This window comes from Rhinolophus ferrumequinum, chromosome 27 (assembly GCF_004115265.2).
Source record: "Rhinolophus ferrumequinum isolate MPI-CBG mRhiFer1 chromosome 27, mRhiFer1_v1.p, whole genome shotgun sequence".
Classification (NCBI taxonomy): Eukaryota; Metazoa; Chordata; class Mammalia; order Chiroptera; family Rhinolophidae; genus Rhinolophus; species Rhinolophus ferrumequinum.
In genome coordinates this window covers 27,175,797-27,197,833 of record NC_046310.1, presented here as the reverse complement: position 1 = coordinate 27,197,833, position 22,037 = coordinate 27,175,797, and positions in this window count along the sequence as shown.

Here is a 22,037-nt window from a genome sequence, read left to right as displayed (position 1 = left end):
ACTCAGCTCTCCAACTTGGTATCGGTTGCCTTCGTCGCCTCTGTAAGAATAACGATGATTATCAGAACCGAGACTGACTTACCTACTATATGTCCAGCCTCCTCCTAAGCATTTCATGTGCTCTGTCTGACTGCACAGCCATCACCACCCTAGCTATTAGTATCCCCATCTGATAAACAGCTTTAAGATCGTAAATAACAGGACACATCACAATCCATGACACAGAAGCATTTCCAAGCCAGAGCCCCAAATCCTTACCCAGTTCAGTCTCTTCGAGTCCTGCACTGACAACCACCCTGTAACAGAGAAGCTGTCAGCCCCCTGAGTTTCCCGGCTCCTGACCTCAGGGATATGTTCTTGGGCTGTCCCAATGGTATTTGAGAACACAAGGTGGGCCTTGGATGAAGAGTGTTCCAGAAGCTCTTCCCTAAACCAGAGAAAGTATCTTCTTTGTCTCTAGCTGTCCTTCTGCAGTTTGTCTGCTTTTTTGCCCAGGCCTCTGCCCTCAGCCAATTCTGCTGCCTAGGCACCCCACCCCCACCCTGGGTCAGCTCTGCAGACCCCTATTCTATACACCCCAACCCGACACTCCCCGCCTCCCGCACTTTTGACTCTGACACTTTGAGTGGGAGGTCTCTAGGACCTACTGCAGGCTCAGCCTCAGGACAGCAATGGCCCCACTCTGGCCTTGTCTGCCCTGCACCTGGCTTGGCCACCAGCGTAGCAGCAAGGTCGTGGAGCAGTGCTGAAGCCAGCTTCAGGCAGCTGAGCTCAGCAGCTGCTGGCCTTGGGGACGTGCTCTATAATTCTGAAGCACTTCATACTCACGACCATCATCCTTTCCTCTTCCCAACAGTCCTGAGAAATGGGCAGTATTGTCCCCATTTTATGGTAAAGAAAGCAAAGCTCAGAGAACTGAATGATCACCCCTGGCTGCCGTTGTTGAATGGCAGAGTCTGTCCTCACGCCCAGGTCTGCTGACCAGTTCTGATGTGGGGACATTTTCCTGTGACTCCCCAGATGATGGAGGTGATGTTGGGTCTGCCGGCAGTTTCTGAGTGCGGGCTGGGATCATGTCTTGTGAAGCCGAAGAATGGAAACACAGACCAGGGAGAGGGAAAAAGGTTTAAAAAGAGGATAGTTTATTAGAGGCAGGAGAAGAGGTTGCAGCTCCCGAGCGGGAAGGGGTCACGAATGGGGGGTGTCCCGTGACTGAGGCAAAAGCTCTTTTCTTTTATACCTTCCCCTGCCTGCTTGGGGAAAGGGGCTGGAGACTTCTAATTGGATTCATCTCTTAGGTTTGCCCTGTTTGCTCATCCTGGAGGGATTAAGAACCAACCCATTTCTATCTATCAGATCTGCTCCTCTGTCTGGCCAGAAGGGATTTGAGATTATCTATTAACCTTAAGGCGTATTCTCATGTCTCTGTCCTGGAGTGAAGGAGACATTCCAGGGCCTGGAGTTTCAGGATGTGGCTGCTTTTTGTTTATTCCACCAGGGACCTCCCTGTCTACCTAGTAATCATAGTAACTAACCTGTCTCAGTTCTGCTGGTCTTACTCCTGCCTCTTCTTTGCCTTAGTGCTGGCCTCTTCGCTGGGAGGCAAGGTGAGCACAGGTAGGACACACCTAGGCAAATTCAGATAGATGACACTGCAATGCGCTCTGGGGCCCAAGAGCAGGCAGAGAAGCTCCCTGAAGGAGGGAGCTGGAGGTCCATGGAGAGAGACCCAGGGAAGTGGGACCCTGGAGAGGGAGGGTGGGGCATGCAGATTGGAAGGAGGGGCGGGCGGATACGGGAGGCTATACCGGAAACAGCAGGCAGATTAGCCTGGCTACAGTGGGCAGTTTTGGGGTGCCAGAGGTGGAGAGGGAGCCAGTGCCCCCAAAGATCTTCAGATCAGAGATCAGCGTTTGAGTTTGACCTTAAAGGCAGCAGAGAGAATGGAAAGTTCTGGAGGCAGGAGCCTGTGTAATGAGCATGTTGTGAGAGGACGACCGCGTGGTCAGTTGTATGACAAGAACCACAGGAGACAGAGGCCTGAGGTGGGAGGGCTGCCCCAAGGAGCTCAGTGCAGTCCTGCAGCCTCCTTCTCCACGGGACACAACACAGCTAGGGGTGCGAGAAGCCAGAACATTTCGCCTTGCCAATGCCCTGAGGCTGGGGTGGGTGGCAGTTACCTGGAGAGGGAGCCAGGGGCTGCAGCTCTCTCCCTGCTTCTGCCAGCCGCCAGGGCAAGCTGTGATCCTCTGCTTCTCCACAGGGGTCCCGTACGCCACTGACATCGGGCATAAGAAGTTTTCAGAATGCAGTTCCCCCACCCAGCTCTAGCCCTGCTGACTCGGAATCTCTTCCAAGTGGAGGAGTGGGTCCCAGTAACCTCAAACTTTTTTTCAATAGACCATTTTTGAGAGCAGTTTTAGGGTCACAGCGAAATTGAGTGGGGAGGACAGAGAGTTCCCATACACCCCGTTATCACAGCCTCCCCCAGGGCAGCATCCCCCACCAGAGGATACATCATCACCACTGGTGAACCTTCGCGGACGCGTCGCTGTCAGCCAGAGTCCGCACTTACGTCAGGGCCCCGCTGGGGCGGTACGTCCTGTGGGTTTGGACAGACGCCTGACGCCGTGGACCCGCCCGACAGTGTCGTTCAGAGCATCTCACTGCCCTCGGGAAGCAAAAGCGTGAGCAGTCTGCTCGGACAGTTGGGACCACACCGTGTGCGGCTCCCTCAGACTGGCTCCTCCACTTAGAAATGTGCGTTTGAGGCTCCTCCGTCTCTTCGTGGCTTGAAAGCTTCTTTTTAGCGCTGACTAATATTCCAGTCTGACGTCCCCTGGTGTATTTATCCATCACTTACCAAAGGACATCAGCTGCCTTCAAGTTGTGGTGATGATGGATAGAGCTGCTGTAAACATCCATGTGTAGGCTTTTGGGTGGACATGTTTCCTACTCCTTTGGGTAAATACTAAGGAGCGTGATTGCTGGATCCTATAATAAGAGAGTGTTTAGTTTGGGAAGAAACTGCCAGACTGTCTTCCAAACTGGCTGCACCATGTATGTCCCAACTAGCAGTGAATGGCCGTTCCCACCGCCCCAAAGCCTCCTAGCATTTGGTGTTGTCAAGATTCTGGGGCATCCCCATTGTCACAGGTATGTATAATCTTAGCTCCTTCAGGTATGACTCATGCTTTCTAAGGCTGAGAGCAACTCTCCAGAGGTGTGTCCAGTAGCTAAGAAACTGTGCGTGGCTGTGTTGCAGGAGCAGGTGGGACTCTTGAAATGCAACCCCAGCATCTCTGGGACAGCCACTGAGGTCCCAAGTGCCCCAGAGGAGTTGGGGTCTGGACTGAGCGCTCCTGCACAGGACTAACACCTGCTGAGCAATGCCTCCGCCTGGGACTTCAGACGTTCCTAGAACCTACCAGCTATTTGGTAAAGACCCGTAAGTGACGGTGGGGGTTTGCTTTATGTGGCGGGTTTTGTTTTTGAAGGGGCCAAATTCAAGCCTCCAAGTGTGTCTTCCACCCGCCCCTGCCCCCCACAGCTGATTTGGCTTTGGTCCCTGTGAGTCGCCACAGGTACACGGACGGAGCAGCGATCACATGTGGCCAGCACCTCTGGACCACCCCCAAGGGCCCAGTGACGCACATGGGACCGTGTCAACAGCTCCCAGCACAGAAGGGGCCTGGGCCGGCAGCCAGCGCAGGACACATGGGGCAGGCTGCGGCAGCATGTCCGCTCTGGGCCCAGGGCCTCCCACTTACCCTCCCCGCCCAGTTGCTACCATGACTGTGTCATGAAACCAGCTGAGTAAAGTGAGTGTTCAGCTTCCGCCTGAGGACTGAAGCAGAGGCTGGCGCAGTGCCACGTAAAAGGCACTTTAAGGCAGGGGCCCTTGATACTGATGCTGTCAGCTGCCCCCTGCGCGTGGCAAGGCCCGGTGTGGGGGAGTGCTGCCGCGTGCATGGGGACTGGTGGGCTCTCAGTCTGCTGGGTGTGCTCAGGAAGTACAGCTTCCAGGGTGGAGGAGGCCCCTGGAGCCTCAGCCTGCATCCTCTTCCCGCCGCCCTGAGTGCACTGGACACCAAAGCCTAACGGTCCCTCTCCTCTAGGTCAGTTTTCACATTCTTGAGGCCTCCGCACACCCAGGGCCACTTCTGCCATGGAGCCTGGTCAGCAGGTGGAATCCAAGACAAGCCCTAATGTAGAAAGAATCTGTGAGACAGACAGACTGGACCTTGGAAAGCGACTGGAAGGGCAGGCAGCTAAGAGGCCCAGAGACGAGCACAGTTGTTTGCACCGGACTCAAAGGCCACCTTGGAAGTAGAAGGGGCTCGAGGACACGTGCTGCTGGGGCTGTGGGCAGCACGCTTGGGGACTGGGCCTGACTGCGGACAGGCATGCTTTCGTCGCTTGGGTATCTTGAATTAGTGCTTCCATTTTCTCCAGAGAGTAATCGGTGAGGCCAACATCTAACCCTCTAACATCTAACGTGGCGCAGATGAACTCATCTGCGCCACGTGGGAGAGCCTCTCAGGACGTGGGAGCGGGCTGCTGCTGTCAGGGACAGGCCAGCAGGGAGCTGACCTGTGGCCCAGAGGGAACAGGAGCAACTTCAGTGCCTGCTGTAACGCCCCCTGCTGACCCACCTGGGAGCTGGCTCTTCCTGGCCCAGGGACAGGAGAGCACAAGAAGTTTGCTGGTGGTCTGAGCTCCATGGATGATTGTGCTGTCAGTAATGCACCCTCTGTGAATGGCACTGGTAGGGAAAACCTAGACCTTGCGCAGACAAGCAGCCTGCAGAGAAGATACCCAGTGTGTCTGGTGCCGGGGCAGCCATAACAAAGGACTGCAGGCTGGGCGGTTTCAACAACAAGAAATCTAGTATTTCGTCATGGTTCTAGCAGCCGGAAGTCTGAGGTCCAGTGTGGGCAGGCTGGTTCCTTCTGAGCCCCTCTCCTTGGCCTGCACACGGCCTCCATCCCCCCACGTCTTCCCATCAGCTTCCCTGTGTCCAAATCTCTTCTGTGGCCACCAGTCGCATTGGGTTAGGACCCACCCTAATAACTGTATTTAACGTAATCACCTCTTTAAGGACCCTGTCTCCTGATATTCTGAGCTCCTGGGGCTAGCACTTCAATATATGAATTTGTGGTGGACACAATTCAGCTGACGACACACAGTCAGCCTCTTCTCTCCCTGCCAGCATCTCCACTCCCAGCTCCCCAGCTCTGACTGTCCAGGACTAGAGCAGGGCCAATGGAACCTCAAGGGAAGGGGGTCCTACCTGTGTGACTTTCGGGCCCTCTGGCCACAGCGGATGTAGAAAAGTGCCCTTCCTTTTGGGCCCTAGGGCACCCTCTCCGTTGGTTCTCTTGACCAGGGTGACGCACTGACCAGGCAGCAACAAAGCCCTTTCAGTCCCTGGTTTTCAGAGGTTCACCTCCACACAGCAGGTGGAGGGCTTTCTGTTTGGGGGTGTCGAGGGCAAAGACATGGCGGGGCCCCGCCTGCTCTTTCAGGTGCATCCTTTGCCAGCGCTGACAACTTCCCACCTGCAGCCTTGTCTCAGCCCCTCCAGCCAGCTCAGCCAATTCCTCACCCCTCATATTCTCAGGCCAGTGCCAGGCCTTGGCCCCTTGTCAACACCCCGATGTGTTAAAGTCTCCTCCCTCCCATGCTGAAGGTGAGGGGATGTGTCTGCACTACCCCCCACAGAAGAGGAAGGGCCCACAACGTCAGAGTCGTGAGCCATCCTGCAGACTCTCACCTGCTGGGTGGAACATGGGGTGCTGCCACTTACTGACTGAAACGCACCCCATATTAGCACCCCATCACAAAGTGAAACATTCACTGGGCTGCAAGTTGGGTGGCTGTGGAGGGGACACGGGTAGCCACATTTGTCAGCAGGTGAGGCACCTTCCCCTCCTACCCAGGGGCTCCAGGCCCAGCCAGGCAGCACATGGCTTAGGGCTTTGTGTCTCAATAACTTCCGTCCAGTAGGCACGGTCAACTGGATTGTGCTTTTCTAGGGAAAGTGCTTACCTTATTCCAAGACAGACCAATTAACACAGCAAAACGTAGTAATAACATTAGCATGAAATGTTTTTAAAATACACTGCAATTTAGGTAAATTTCAAAAAAACACAAATAGGCCTGGAAGTGAGAGAGGGGGCACAGAAAAAGGAGGGGGGAGCCCAGCCCCCAGCAGCGGGGTGTGTGCCCAAGGACAGGTAAGACACCTCAGTCAGGACCTGGGGATCTAACTTGAGGGGTCTATTGTCACACACTTATGTCACCAACCTCTAAGGGGTCATGGATCTTTGTCGACATTGCTTTAAAAATACCAAATCTGAGACTCACAAAGTCGTGACGTTAACTTTTTCTCAGTTTATGTAAACATTTCTGATGTCTGGAGCTAAAGATCCCTTGTAGGCTTGTTTGTTTATTACAGGGGACAAGTCTGTATCTTTTCTCATCCCAGGAAAAAAAAAAAGTTGAGGCTGTTTTCCCTGCACCAGTGCTCAGAGTGTCTAGTGTTCCTTTTTCTGTCCCCCTGTGGATAGAGGCACCAAACAGCAGAAGCCCCAGAGCATGTGTGCTCGTTAGTCCTAGGTAAGCCCTCCGGGTGGCTTTCCCCCCCACCCCATCCTCTCCTTACCCTGGCCCTGCGCTCTGCCCACCTTAGAGCCACCTCTGCATATTGTGCACCTTGAGTTGAGTGGTTTTCCTTTCTGGGGCTGATCTGAACAAATTCCAGTGACCATTTCCTCAGCTGGTGGCACAGGCCATCGTTTGCCAGACGAGGCTGCCTGACACACACAGACATTCATTTATTCTTTGTGTCCCTTTATCCCTGCTCCTGGTGCCACCCTCCCATAACTACATTCTCATATTATTACTGCATCCTTCTGACCCCCTTCCCGTGTGTGTGTGTGTGTGTGTGTGTGTGTGTGTGTGTGTGTACATCCATAACGTGTATAGCACTGTTTCGTATATTTGATTTACGTAAATGATATACTGCATACTTTATTTTCTAACTTTCTTTCTTTGTTCAACATTATGTTTTTGAGTTTGATTCATGTGGACAGAAACCTAGTTCTTCCTTTCATCGCCACCCAAGGAGAGTTGGATCTGAGAGCTTCGTTTCTTTGAGGGAGCGGGAGCTCAGGGACCACAGTGTATAGGTGACAGAGAAGAAGAGGCACCAGGCAGAGAGGAACAACATAAACAAGTGACGGGGAGGGACGGTCATGAGCAGGGTGCAAATAAGATGAAATGAGCTCAAAGTGTAGCAGGAGAGACTGAGACTACCTAGAAGAAGACCCTTGTTGGCATCAGGCTTGCTGAATTCTCGGTCGTTGCCAAGACCTGCTGTGGAATCTCACGCAGATGCCTTTAAACAAAGAGCAGGAGGTAAACGTGATGACTTGCCAGTTTCCTCCCTTCATCGTTTTCCTGAATAGCTAACCTTCTATCACAGACAGCAAGAGAGCGTTTCCGTGGGTCTAGTGTGAGTGAAAAGCAGGAGAGGTGCTGGGTGCCGAGCCCCCCTTGTCTGTTTCTGAGAGCTGAGCAGGGTCTCCCAGCAAACACCCGTCAGTGCACCCTCTGCACCCTCGGGACACTCACCACACCGTCTGTGATCGTATTTGTGAGGGTCTATTTCTGGGCTCTCTTTTCTGTTCCATCTGTTTGTCCATCTCCTCACCAACACCACATTGTCTTCCTTATTACAGCTCTGTAATACGTCTGAATGCCAGCTGCTATCAGTCTCTGACTTTGTTCTCCTTCAATATTGTGTTGGCTCTTCTGGGTCTTTTGTCTCCATATACACTTTAGAAACATATAAAATTTGTCTCCATACAAACTTTACTGGGATTTTGACTGAGATTACATTGCATTTATAGACCAAATTAGGAAGAGCTGGCATCTTGAAAATGATGAGTCTCTCTGTTACAGACAGAATTGTGTCCCTGTAAAATGCATATGCTGAAGCCCTAAACCCCAGTACCTCAGAATGTGGTTAGGGCATTTTAGAGAGGTAAAATTTAAAGACAAAATGTACCCTAATCCAATTTGACTGGTTATCTTCCAAGAAGACATTAGGACACAAGGACAGAGATAGAGACTCAGCGATGCACTCACAGAGGGTAGGCCATGTGAGGACAGACAGAAGTCAGATGTCTGTGAGACCGGGAGGGAGGGCTCAAGAGAAACCCAACTTGCCACGCTTTGATCGTGGACTTCAGCCTCCAGAACTGTGAGAAAGTAAGTTTCTGTGGTTTAAGCCCCCAGTCTCGTATTTTGTTATGGCAACCCCAGCAAACTAGTACACTCTTTTCCGTGTGCATGGATTACTCTCCATTTATTTAGAACTTTTTTTTATTTTATCAGGGTTTTGTAGTTTTCCTTATATAGATATTGTATATATTTTGTTAGATTTATACCTAAGTATTTCTTTCTTTTTTTCCCTTTGGGGCTTATGTAAATGGCATTGTGTTTTGTATTTCCAGTTCCAGTTGTTCACTGCTGGTAGATAGGAAAGCGCCTGACTTTTGTACATTAACTTTGCATCCTGTATCTTTGCTATAATTTCTATTAGTTTCAGGAGTTTTTCTTCTTTTGTTGATTCTCTGGTGTTTTTGACATGGCCAATCATGTCATCTGTGAACACAGACAGTGTATTTCTTCCTTATCAATCTGTTTATCTTTCATTGTCTTTTCTTGTCTCATTGCATCAGCTAGGACTTCCAGTGCTATGTTGATTAGGAATGCTGAGAGAGCATATCTTTGCCTTGTTCTGGTATTAGTACGAAAGCATATAGTTTCGTACTATATGATGATATTAGCTGTAGATATTGTGTATATATCCTTGATCAAGTTGAAGACGTTCCTCTCTCTTCCTAGTTTGGTGAGAGGTTTTTTTGTTTGTTTGTTTTTAATTATGAATTGGTGTTGGATTTTGTCAAATGTTTTTTATGCATCTATTGATATGATCATATGATTTTTCTTCTTTAGCCTGTTGATGTGTTAGATTATGTTATAGACCAAATGTGTAAGTCCCTCCAAAATTCATGGATTGAAATCCTAATCCCCAGTGTGGCTGTCTCTGGAGATGGGGTTTTTAAGGAATTAAGGTTAAACGAGGTCATAAGAGTGGGGGCTTGATCTAATAGGATTAGTGTCCTTATAACAAAAGACATCAGAGAGCTTGCACTCTCTCTTTTTTTCTGTGCATGCACTAAGGAAAAGCTATGTGAAGAAAGTGGCCAGGAAAACAGTCCTCCCCATGCTGGACCTTAAGTCAGATATCCAGCACCTTGATCTTGGACTTCCAGCCTCCAACACTGTGAGAAAATAAATGTCTGTTGTTTAAGCCACCAGTCTGTGGTATTTTGTTACAGCAGCCCAGGCGGACTATGACAGATTACACTAATTGGTTTTCAATTGTTGAACCAGACTTGCATACCTGGAATAAATCCCACTTGGTCATGGTATATAATTCTATTTCTACATTGTTGAATTTGATGCGTTAATAATTTCCTGAGGATTTTTGCATCTGTGTTCATAAGAGATAGTAGTCTGCAGTTTTCCTTTCTTGTAATGTCTTTCTCTGGTTTGGGAATTAGGGTGGACTCATAGAATTAGTTAGGATATATTCCCTCTGTTTCTATTTTCTGGAAAAGATTGTAAAGAATTGATATCATTTCTTCCTTTAATGTTTGGTAAAATTCACAGTGAACCCAGCTGGACCTGGTGCTTTCTGTTTTAGAAAGAAGGTTATTAATTATTGATTCAATTTATTTAATATGAGGTGTGATCACAAAAGACAGTGAATGTTTCAATTAAAAAATTAATTACAGTAAAAGACACATTGCCATTAATCCCCCTCAAAATACTCCCCCTCGCTTCAAACACATTTATCCCATCATTCTTGCCACTTTCTGAAGCAGTTCTGAAAGTCCTCTTTCGTGAGTGTCTTTAGTTGCGCTGTGGTGGCTGCCTCGATGTCCTGAATCGATTCAAAATGTTTATGTTTCATGTTCATTTTGACTTTGGGGAAGAGCCAGAAGTCGCAAGGTGCTAGATTTGGTGAATAAGGTGGATGAGGACACATCGTAATGTTTTTATTTGACAGCAATTGCCATACCAGAAACGATGTGTGACACGGAGTGTTGTCATGATGGAGGATGAAACATTTGGCCATTTCTCAGGCCATTTTCTACACACAATGTTTCTTAAATGCTTTAATAAGCCCTTATAATATTCAGAGTTCACCAAAGTATTCCTGGGTACAAACTCAGCTCACACAATTCCATCAAGGTCAAAAAACACAATTAACATCACCTGGATGGCACTTGGCAGCAGCATTCACCATAGTTTTTTATCACACCTCGTAGACACAGACCTGTTTAGATTATATATTTCTTCTTGTGTGAGTTTTGTGTGCATTTTAGTAGGTTACAATTTTCAAGGAATAGTCCATTTCATCCAGGTTATCAAATTTGGGGGCATAAACTTGCTCATAATATTCCTTTATCATCATCTTAAAGTACATGTTATCCAGTAGTGGTGGCCTCTCTTCCATTTCTGGTATTAGTAATTTGTGTCTTCTCTCTTTTTTCTCAGTTAACCTTGCTGGAGGCTTATCAATTTCATTGATCTTCTTAAAGAAACACCTTTGGTTTCATGATTTTCTCTATTGATCTCCTGTTTTAAATTTCATTGATTTCTGCTGTAAATTTTATTATTTATTTTCTTCTGATTATTTTGGATTTAATTTGCTCTTTTTAGTTTTTCTAGTTTCCTAATGTAGAAGCTTAGATGATTGATTTTAGATCTTTCTATTTTCTTATATATGCATTTAATGCTATAAATTTCCCGCTAAGGACTGCTTTCATTGCATTCCACAAATTTTGATATGTTGTATTTTCATTTTTATTTAGTTTAAAATATCTTTAAATTTCTCCTGACTTTTTCTCTAATTCCTGTGTTGTTTAGAAGTATGTTATTTAATCTCCAAGAATTTGGGGGGTTTCCCACTACAGTTCTCTTAATTTCTAGTTTAATTCTATTGTTATCTGAGAGCAAACTTTGCATAATTTCTATTCTTCTAAATTTGTTAAGATGTGTTGTATGATGTTGAAGGTGGGCTATCTCGGTGTATGTTGTGTGAGTTTACGAAGAATGTGTCTTCTGCTGTTGTTGGCTGAAGTAGTCTACAGATGTCAGTTAGATCCAGTTGATTGTTGTTGTTAAGTTCAGCTACATCCCACTGGTTTTCTGCCTGCTGGATCTGTCCGTGTCTGATAGAGAGGTGCTGAGTTCTCCAACTATAACAATGGATTTGTCTATTTCTCCTTGCATTTCTATTAGTTTTTGTCTCGCGTACTTTGAAGCTGTGTTGAGGTGCTGTTGAGGTGCATAAACATTAAGGATTTTCATGTCTTCTTAGAGAATTGACCCCTTTATCATTATCTGACACCTCTCTTTATTTCTGGTAACTTTCCTTGCCCTGAAATCTGCTTTGTCTGAAATTTACATAGTTACTCCAACTTTCTTTTAATTAGTGTTATCATAGTATATCTTTCTGCATCCATTTACCTTTAATGGATGTGTCTATATGTGTCTTTATATTTAAACAGGTTTCTTATAGACAACATATGGTTGCTGTTTTTTACCTACACCGACAGTATCTTTTAATTAGTATATTTTTTTCTTTGGCCATGTCTGGTCTATTGATGAGCTCTTGAAATACATTCTTTGTTTCTGTTACAGTGTTTTTAATTTGTAACATTTTCTTTTGATTTTTTTCTTAGCATTTAAATTTGACATTTAAAGAGATTATTGATATAGCTGTATTAATATCTGTTTGTTACTAGTTATGGTCATTGTTTTTTTTTTTTTTGCTTGTTTGTTTTCCTTTGTTTTGTTTTTGCCTTTCACTCTTTTTTTCCCTCTCTACTTTTAATTGAGCATTTTATATGATTCCATTTTCTCTCCTCTCATAGCATATCAATTATGATGATTAATTTATGTGTCAACTGGTCTGGGCCATGAGGTGCCCCGATATTTGGTTAAAGATTATTCTGAGTGTGTGTGAGGGTATTTCTGGATGAAATTACCACTTAAATCTGTAGACTGAGTAAAGCATATTGCCCTTTCCAATGTGTGCAGCCTTTATCCAAACCATTGAAGGCCTGAATAGAACAAAAGGCTGAGCTGACAAGAGAAAATTTGCTCTCTCTACCTGCTGGTCTTGAGCTCAGGCCTTGGTCTTCTCCTGCCTCCATCACTGAACTGGAATGTAGACCACTGACTCTCCAGAGTGTCCAAATTGCAGACCTTGGGATTCTCAGTCTCACAGAACATATATGCATCTTATTCGTTCTATTTCTTGAAGAATCCTGACTGACACATCAATTATAATGTTTTAAAAAACTTATTTCAGTGGTTGCCTTAGAGTTTGAAAGATACATTTACAACTAATTCAAGTCCACTTTCAAATAACACTGTACCACTTCAAGGTAGTACAAGTACTTATAACAGAGTATTCCTAAGTTTTCTCTCCCTTCCCTTATGAATAGCTGTCATTCACTTCCATTATCCATAAACTATAATCACCAAATACTTTGTTGCTATTATTGTTCTGAGCAAACTGTTTCTATTAGATCCAGTGAGAATAAGAAACATAAAAGATCTTATTTAACCTTCATTTATCTCTAACACTCTTCTTTTTTTTTTATGTAGATACAAGTCTCTAACCCACATCATTTTCCTTCTTTATGAAGAACTTTTAATATTTCTTGCAAGACAGGTCCAGTACTGACAAATTCCCTCAATTTTTGTTTGTCCGAGAAAATCTTTATTTCTTCTTCCCTATTGAAGGATAATTCCACTGGATACAGAACTTTAGGATAATGGTTTCAACACTTTAATTCATTCATTCATTTAATTAATTTTGACACTTTAAATAATTCAGTCCACTCTCTTCTTGCTTACACGGTTTTTGAAGAAAAGCCACATGTAATTTCTTATTCTTGTTCTTCTGTATGTAAGATGTTTTATCCTCTGACTTCTTTCAGAATTTCATCTTTGATATTCTTCAGTTTGAATATGATATGCTTAGGTGTATATTTCTTAGTAGTATTTATCCTCCTTGGTGTTCTCTGAATGTATGATTTGGTGTCTGTCTTTAATCTGGAAATTTCTCAGTCATTATTCAAATATTTCTTCAGTTCTTTTATCTCTTTCTTCTCCTTCTGGTGTTCCTATTACATGCATGTTTCACTTTTTATAATTGTTCTACAATTGTTGGGTATTCTGTTCCATCTTTTTTAATCTTTTTCTCTTTGTATTTTAGTTTGGGAAGTTTCTATTTACATTTTTTCAAGCTCACTGGTCTTTTTCCTTAGCCATGTCTAGTCTATTGATGAGCTCTTGAAATACATTCTTTGTTTCTGTTACAGTGTTTTTAATTTATAACATTTTCTTTTGATTTTTTTCTTAGCATTTTCATCTCTCTGTTTACATTATCCATATGTTTTTGCATGTTGTTTGCTTCTTCTATTAGAGGTCTTAGCATATTAATCATAGTTGTTTTAAGTTTCTGGTCTGATCATCCCAACATCTCTGCCATATCTGAGTCTGGTTCTGAACTTTGCTCTGTCACTTCAAACTGTGTTTTTTGTGTTTTAGTAAGGCTTGTTATTTTTTTGTTGAAAGCCAGACATGGTGTATTAAGCAAAAGGAACTGAGATAAGTAGACCTTTAGTGTGAGGTTTTATGTTTATTTGGCTAGGAGTTAAGCTGTATTTACTCTTTACTATAGCTGTACATGTCAGAGGCTAAAATTTCCTTTGGTGACCTTCTTTTTGTCTCCCCTGTTATGTTTAGGTTTGGGTTTCCCTAGAGTCTTCTCTCTAAATAAGGTCTGAGACAGTAATCTCTCCATTTTATTCCCTTGTTGTTATACAGAAGTTCTGTTGATGTGGTGAGGTATGGGGGAGGAGAAGAGTCTGTAGTTCTATGATTAAGTCTCAATATTTTAATGAGCCTGAAATCTGGGCTGTGAATTTCACAAATGCTCCCCAGTTTTCCCCATTTAGGTGGGACAGGATGGCTAAAAGTGTCTGGAGCTGAATATTTCCTTTCCTCCAGGTGAGTTAGGCTCCGATAAAACCCCAGTTTAGGTGCTTCTCTCGAGGGCAGGCTTTATATGAAGAACAGAGGCTCTGGCATATTTCAAAGTGGTTACTTTTCCTCTACCCCTGACCGAAGCCCAAGGAGATTTTTCTCGGGTCTTCATTGTGAGAACCTGATAGGTTTCATGGAGGTAAAACTCACAAAACGATGGGTGCTTTTCCTACTTCTGGATCCCTCTGGAGTTTTTAACTCACATGCTTGTCCACACTGAGCCCCCAGCAATTCTTCAATAGCAGTTTAGCCTTACTACCCCAGCACTGGTTCCCATGGAGTTTTCTGTACCTAGGCTACTGCTTCAGTAAGTTGTGACTCTATCTGTCTGCCTGTTGGGGGGAGGCAGCTGTGTAACTATAGTTCTCTACTGGATCTAAGAAGAGTTGTTGATTTTCAGTTCAGTGGCTTCTTTCTTGTTGTGAGTACAAGAGTGACAACTTAAAAATATGCTGGACCAGAACCTTTTCTTAGTATTTTATGGCTTAAGCCCTGTCTCCAGGCAGAACCCTTTTTCAGAGGGTCATTCTGATATTTGAGCCTATCTGGCTTGTTCGCAGCCACAAGCAGGCAAACTACTTTTGTGGTTATAATATGGCTTTGGGCGTTGGATGCCAACCTCTTCCTGCTCCAAAGCAGGAGAGCTGGGCCAGACAGGAGATTCTTATGGAGCCATCAGAGCCTACTTGCCTTTGCTTTGCTGCGTACACGTGGCACCCTGTGTCTTTAATGGCTCATAACTCCATCGTCACTAATTCAAGCCGCCCCATCCCACCTTTAGTCTGAATTTGAGAAATGTCATTTACCTCCCATTTATAGCATATCTTCACCTACAGAGCTCCAGGAACACAGTGTGGACAGAGTGATTCAGATATCTAAGCATAAAGCAGTTCTTGCCTTGCTTGAAGCCATTATCCAAACCAGGAACCCATTTCTTCTTCAGTTTATCCCTTTAAAATAGGCATAAATTTTGTTAACTGGTTTTATTCCCTTCCTTTTGTCCCAAACTACTGTGATGGGTGATTATCATAGAGTTAAGACCGTGGGAGTAGGATGGAAAGGAGTGTCCCAAGGAGTAACTTACAGTTACTTCCCAAATTTTTAACACTATGATAATCACCTGTCCTAACAGTTCAGGGCAGTGAAAAGATACAAAGCAGTTTAATAAACTTTATATCTCAAATTCTGCTAATTAATCCAAAAAATGGAAGTTATCATGAGGCACTATCCTGCACCATTATATGCAGGAATGAGTGTCCTGGGGAAGAGGGGCAGTCCTGCCAGTTCCTACAACCCCTCTGGGTGACAGTTGGGGGGTATGTGTTAGTATGGAAGACGCTCACACACTCGGGGCCAGTGCACGGGGACTTAGAGCGTCTGTCACAACACATTGTATGACAACTGGAAAATGGACAGACAACCCATGGAGGACATTCCAAAGTGTTCTGTCAGTGTGACCGTGTGTGAGCTAGAAGTACTTGCATTAACCTGGATAAATCTCAAACACTAAATAAGTTCAAAGGGCAAGTTGCATGCACCATATACAAAAATTAATTCAAAAATTCACTAAAGAACTAAACATAAAACCTGAAACTATAAAACTCTTAGAAGGAAACAGGGGGAAATTTCCATGACCCTGGACTTGGCAAGGATTTCTTGGGAAAAAAAAAAAAAAAAAAATCACAGGTAACAAAACCAAAAATAGACAAAAGGGCCACATGAAACTTAAAAACTGTGCAGCAAATAAAACAATCAGCAGGGTGAAAAGTCAATCTACAGAATGAGAAGAAATATTTGCAAACCATGTACGTATCTGATAAGGGGGTATATTCAGAATACATAAAGAACTCATACATCTCAACAACCACTACATGATAAAAAAGCGAATTAAAAAATGGGCAAAGGATCTCAATAAGCATCTCTCCAGAGAAGACACACACATGGACAACAGCATATGGAAAGATGCCCTATGTCACTAGTCATCAGGGAAATGCAAACCAAAACCACAATGAGAAACCATCTCACAGCCATCAGAATGGCCACTAAGAAAAACACAGAAAATAACAAACGCTGGTGAGGATGTGGAAAAATTGGAATGCTTGTGCACTGGTGGTGGGAATGTAAAGTGGTACAGCCACTATGGAAAATAATATGGAATTTTCTCAAAAATTAAAAACAGAACTTCCATATATGTTCCAATGATCCCTTTTCTGGGAGTGTATCCAAAAGCATTGAAAACAGGGACTGGAGGAGATATCTGCACCCATGACATAACAGCAGCATGATTCATAATAGAAAAGAAGTGGACACAACCCAAGTGTCCATTGATGGATGAATGGATAAACAAAATGTGGTCCATCCATACACTGGAATATTATGCAACCATGAAAAGGAAAGAAATTCTGACACCTGCTACAACACAGATGAACCTAAGGACATGCTAAGTGATATAAGCCAGTCACAGAAGGCAAATACTGACTGATTCCACTTATTAAATATTAAATACCTAGAGCAGCCAAATTCATAGAAGGTAGAATTGTCGGGGGCTGGGAGAGGTGTCTTTTGGTGTAAATAGTTTCAGTCACGCAGATGCAGGTCCCGGGGACCGGTTGTAGCACCGTGCGCCACACCAGACAGCACGTACACTGGGAAATTGGTGGGAGGGTGAATTGTATGTTGTGATTTTTTTGCCACAATGTTTCTAAAACAGCAAGTTGTAAGACCATAGGTACAGTAGACAAGCATTTAAAGAAAGTTTAAAAACAATCCCACGGTTGTTTTTATGGATGCATACTTACGTCGTAAAAATACTAAAGCAAGCATGAGGAAGATAAACACAGATTGAGAGTCGCGACAACCGCTGGGGAGATAATGATCTAGTATGGCCGGCTTCCTAGTGGACCAATAAGGTGTTATTTTTATTTCTTAAGATCTGAAGTGAATTGGGCAAGATTACTTAGATTTGGTTTTTGAATTGCTCTTTTTAATTTTTTGAAGAACTTGATAATTTAAAATAAAAATCCAGCACATCCTTGCTGCCCCTTTCTCCAGAATCCTGGTCTGGCGCCCTGACTCTCCTGCTGGCCTCCCCATCCTGAGTGGCCTTTTAGGTTTCCTCCTGCTCTGTCAGCGGGCACTGGAGAGCTGGCACACACTGTGATTATTAGAGCTGGTTCCTGTATTTATTTATGCCACAGGCAAAAGTAAGTCTTCCTCCCTGAGCGTGACAGGGTGGCTCTGGAAGGTCCTGGGGAGGGCAAGCCAGGGCCCTCAGCACAAGTCCCTGCTTCCCGGGCAGGACCTGGGCACCCAACCCTCCCTGCGCAGGAAGGGGCACAAAGGAATGCTCGTCCCTGGGCCACTCCTGCTAATGGGTGACGAGGAAGGCGGTGGCAGAGAGAGAGGTCACACTCCCTTACTGGAGAGCCAGGTCTAAGCTGGGGTAAATATTGGTCAGATTCCAAATAAATCCCAACGATACATCAACCCTATCCATCTCTGTGTCCCCCAAGGACCCCAAGTTAGTTGAGGTAACTCCAGGGCGAGCCCGGGATTTAGGATATAATTTCAGGCAGAACAAACTCTGGTACCTGGACCAGCCCCTGATGTCCCGTTTCTCCTCGGTGTCCCCACAGCAGAGCCTGAATCAGGGAACATCCTGCCTGCGGGGACAATGATTTCATCACTCGTGCCTCTGGAATGAAGCCTCCATGCAAACCCAAAGAACAAGGTTGGGAGAGCTGAGTGGCCTTTTGGGGAGGGCGGCACACCTGGGGGGGTCGTGGAGCTCCACCCCTTTCCTCATGCATCTCCGCCATCTGCTGTTCCTGAGTTCTGTCCTCTTATCATAAACCCGTGACCTGGTGAGAAAATGAGTCTCTGAGTTCTAGCAAGTTAGTCAAACCCAAGGAGGGCTTGTGGGAACCCTGATCTATAGTGCGTTGGTCAGAAGCCAGGTGACAACCTGGACTTGTGATTGGCATCTGGGGGGTGGGGCAGTCCTGTTGGACTTGACGCCATCTGCGGGGGACAGTGTCACAATGGAGCTGAATCACAGGACACCAGCCAGTGTCGGGGTCAGAGACTTGCTTGCTGGTGTGGGGAGACCTCTCGCCACACACTCACACATCAGAATTGGATGCAGAAACTTAATACTATTTATGCAAACTGTTAAAACAAACGTAACAATGTATTGTTTATATATTGTAATTCTCGTAAATAATAAATAAAATATTTAAAATCTGGGATAAAGTAACTTGCACAAAATTAATGGAAGTGGCTGCCTTGTGAGGGAGGGCGGGGAGAGGGATAGACTTAGGTTAGGGTTGACAGGGAACTTGACCTTCAGAGGTCATAGCTTTACTCCAGAGGGGTATGAAGCCACAGAACAATTTCAGTTTATTATTCTGAGCGGGGAGTGCCTCAGTACGTGTTGTGATATTCTTTTTACTTTTCTTTGTCTTTAATTTTCCAAATGGAAGAGTGAGAACAGTGCCTTATGCTGTGCAGTGCTTTGGTCCCGAGCACGGCCCTACACAGATCTGTGTTCTTCACAGGTGCCCCAGAAAGCAGGCAGGGCCAGCAGGACACCCTGATTTCCTGGGGTTCCATGTGGGAGAGATGGGCTCACAGACGTTGAGTGACTTGGCCAAGTCCAGGTCCAGTCAACACGGGCTGACGGAACCGGCCTCCATATTCAGGGCTCTTTGGTCTGGGGCACTGTGTCTGTAAGGCCCACAAGTCCCTTTGGTGTCCTAGAGGAAGAGGCTGCTACTTAAACCAGGTTTCAGGGCAGGCCAGCAAGGGGACACCCACATCTCCTGTGGGCTTGCCATGCCCAGCAAGTGGGGGACCCCAGAGTGCAGCCAATGAGTGCTTGAATTCACTCACTTGCTCAGCAACTATGTGCTGTGATCCGGCCCCCTTCTAGGCACACAGGACACAACCGATAAACCACCCAGATGGCGCAGTCCCCTTGTGTTCTGGAGATAAACATGCATGCCCTTGCATTCCCTTGGGAGCCCAGACAGAGACCCTGGCTCTACCCCTCCTCACCCCTCTGCAGAGTACACTTCCCTCTGGGTTTTCTGACCGTAGCCTTCCACAAGCGGGGCACCAAGGCCATCCCTAGGCAGCTCAGGCCTGGGTCCCACCTGTGGGAAAGCAGAGAACCCTCGGAGGGTCCGCCCCACATGTGCCTGCTGCTCCTGTCACCAATCCCTTCCCCTTGGCGCCTGGGCACAACACCCTTTTATCGCCTGTCTCAGTTTCACTCTCCTCCCGTTTGTAATGCTTGTTTTTTAAAGTCTTCATAAGTAATATCCAGAATCAATTCTCTAATTTCCCCCAGCAGCCCTTGCCCCAGACCCCTCCCTCCACCCTCCTTCTCAGTTGACAACTGGGTCAACAGTGCAGCCGCCCAACTCCTGCCTGTCCTCACAGCCCTCAGCCCCCCTCCGTAGGTGCCATTGGCTCTCCCTCCTAGGGCAGGGTGTCCCCAACACTCTTTTCTGTCTCAGTCCCTCCCCATTCACTCCAGATCCTTCTTAATCCTGTGGTTTTTACCCAAAATGCACCATCTTCTAACAGTACTTACTTACTGACTCTGCTCCCTGTTTGTTCGCCCTCCCACCCCTGATGAAAGCAACATAGGAGCAGGAGTTTTATTTGCTTTGCTCCTGCTGTCCCCAGCACTCAGGGCAGTGCCTGGCACACAGGAGGTGTCAATGTCTGAGTGTGGAGTGAATGAAAAGGAGAGATTGATTCATCAGAAGCTACCAGAATCCACGCACGTGGGCACAGAGGCCTGGGCAGCAGGCAGGTGCAGCCAGCCAGTACAGACGTGTGCACAGATTGTGGAGGTGAAGGAGCCCAGGAGCGCCCTTTGGGGCGTGGGACGAAGCTGCAGAGCAGGCCCTGAGCGGGTACTGCAAGGGGTAAATCCCTGCTGGGTAACAGGCAGGGAGCCCAGGGAGGGCAGCTGACTTTTGACAGGACAGCACTGCTACAGCCAAGGCCTTCCCAGTCCCTAGTCTCAGACTGGCAGTGCTGGTTCTGTAGCTCAGCTGACTCGGGCTGTTTGTCTACAGTGGAGAGGTGCAGGCGGTGGAACCTAAACTGACACACCTCAGGCTTTCGGGATGATCACGGTCTCTCTAAGGCCTCGCCCCACAGTTTACACAGAATTCAGGACACTCGCCCCACAGTTTACACAGAATTCAGGACACGCACAGGACAGAGATTTCTGAGCACAGCCTTTCAGGGTCTGGGCCACTCCAGACCCCAGCTTTTAAATGCAACTCAATGCAAATATTTATTGAGCATCTGCAGTATATAAGGCTTTTGTTGGGGCTGTGGGCTCTGAGCAGAGTAAATGGTAAGCAGGAAACCTTCAGATTGAGAGAGCATCTCTGACAGCCCTTCTCCGGGCGGTGGGGACGGGAGGGCTCCCTCCTTAACATGCAAATGAGAACAGAGTGCCCCGCAGGCAAAGCTTCCTGGCTCAGTTTTGTTAAAGTGTCTTTCCCAGGGATGGAGCTTCCCAAGAGAAAATCTGCATTTTCTATCTGCTGCTTGTTCACGGTCTCCTGCCCACCGTGCTCCTTCCTAAGAGATTTGATTGTAACAGCTGATGCTTCTCGCCCGTGCACAGGCTTTCACATGGTTCACCTCCCAGCCTCATTTCATTTTGGAGTCTCTATTTTCTCAGCTTTCCCTAGCAGCAGAGGTGGCTGAGGCAGTGATTTCTCAGGTTGGATTGCCCAGGAAGGATCTTTGACACACAAAGGGCTATTTATTCCCTTCAACCCTGCACATCCGGGGCTCACGCTAAACCTTTCTATTTTATTCACCATCAGTCCTTAAAAATCCTGACAATAGCTCAGGCAGTAGGTCAGAGAAGGTATGACTTATTTTCCACCTGGGTGCTGGAGCTCCGCAGGCAATCACCAGGTGACGGTCTGGGCCTCTCTGTGAGGTGTGTCTACACGCTGCCCTGACATCCTTAGCATTTGGGAACACTGGGAATACCAACAGATGAGCACCACAGCGGGTCCTTCTGGGGCTGCGGTATCTGGTGCTTTCTGGTGTCAACTGACATAAATAACTCTCCCGATAAATCCACAAGAAAAAAGGTTTATTCAGGGAAAAAAGAAAAAAGAAACAAAAACCACCACCGCAGGGCGGGAATGCACACCTCCAACCCGGGGCTCCAAACAGCTCCCACGGGAAGAAGGAAAACAACGGCCGCTTCCCACCTGGCTCTCCTATGTATTAGCATCCCTCCTGCGGAAGTTACCACAAAGTTCAACAGGAAGTCAGGGCTAGAGAGTCAATGGGGGGGGCCGGCTCCACCCACAGTCCTCCCAGCTCCATGCTTAGGCATCCCAAGATGCCAGTTCACTTTTATCACTGGTACCTGTCCTGATTGTGTACAGGACACTGTACTGTCCTATGCCAAGTTGCACGTGGGTCTGGTGGCTGAGACGTGGCCTCGCCCGTGGCCAGGTCCTCAGTCCTTCACTGCTGCCGGGAGCATCCACGGCCGCTCTCTGGCCCTCCTGGAGGCTTTTCGAACTCCTTAGGACAAGGCAAGGGGTCCCTCCCAACTAAAACTAGACAGACAGGACCGTTGGGACAAAGGAAAACTGCCAATTCCACGGAGGCTACTATGAAATTGTCCCTAAAAGCCATGGACAATGTGCTTTAGAGAAGATCCTTGAAAAATGCACTGCCTGTGGCCAGCTGGAGTTTTTAGTTTTAGCCCGGATGTTTTTTAAAGATTTTTTCCAGTTTTATCTGTAATGCCTCATTTGTTATATTTATATTAAAAA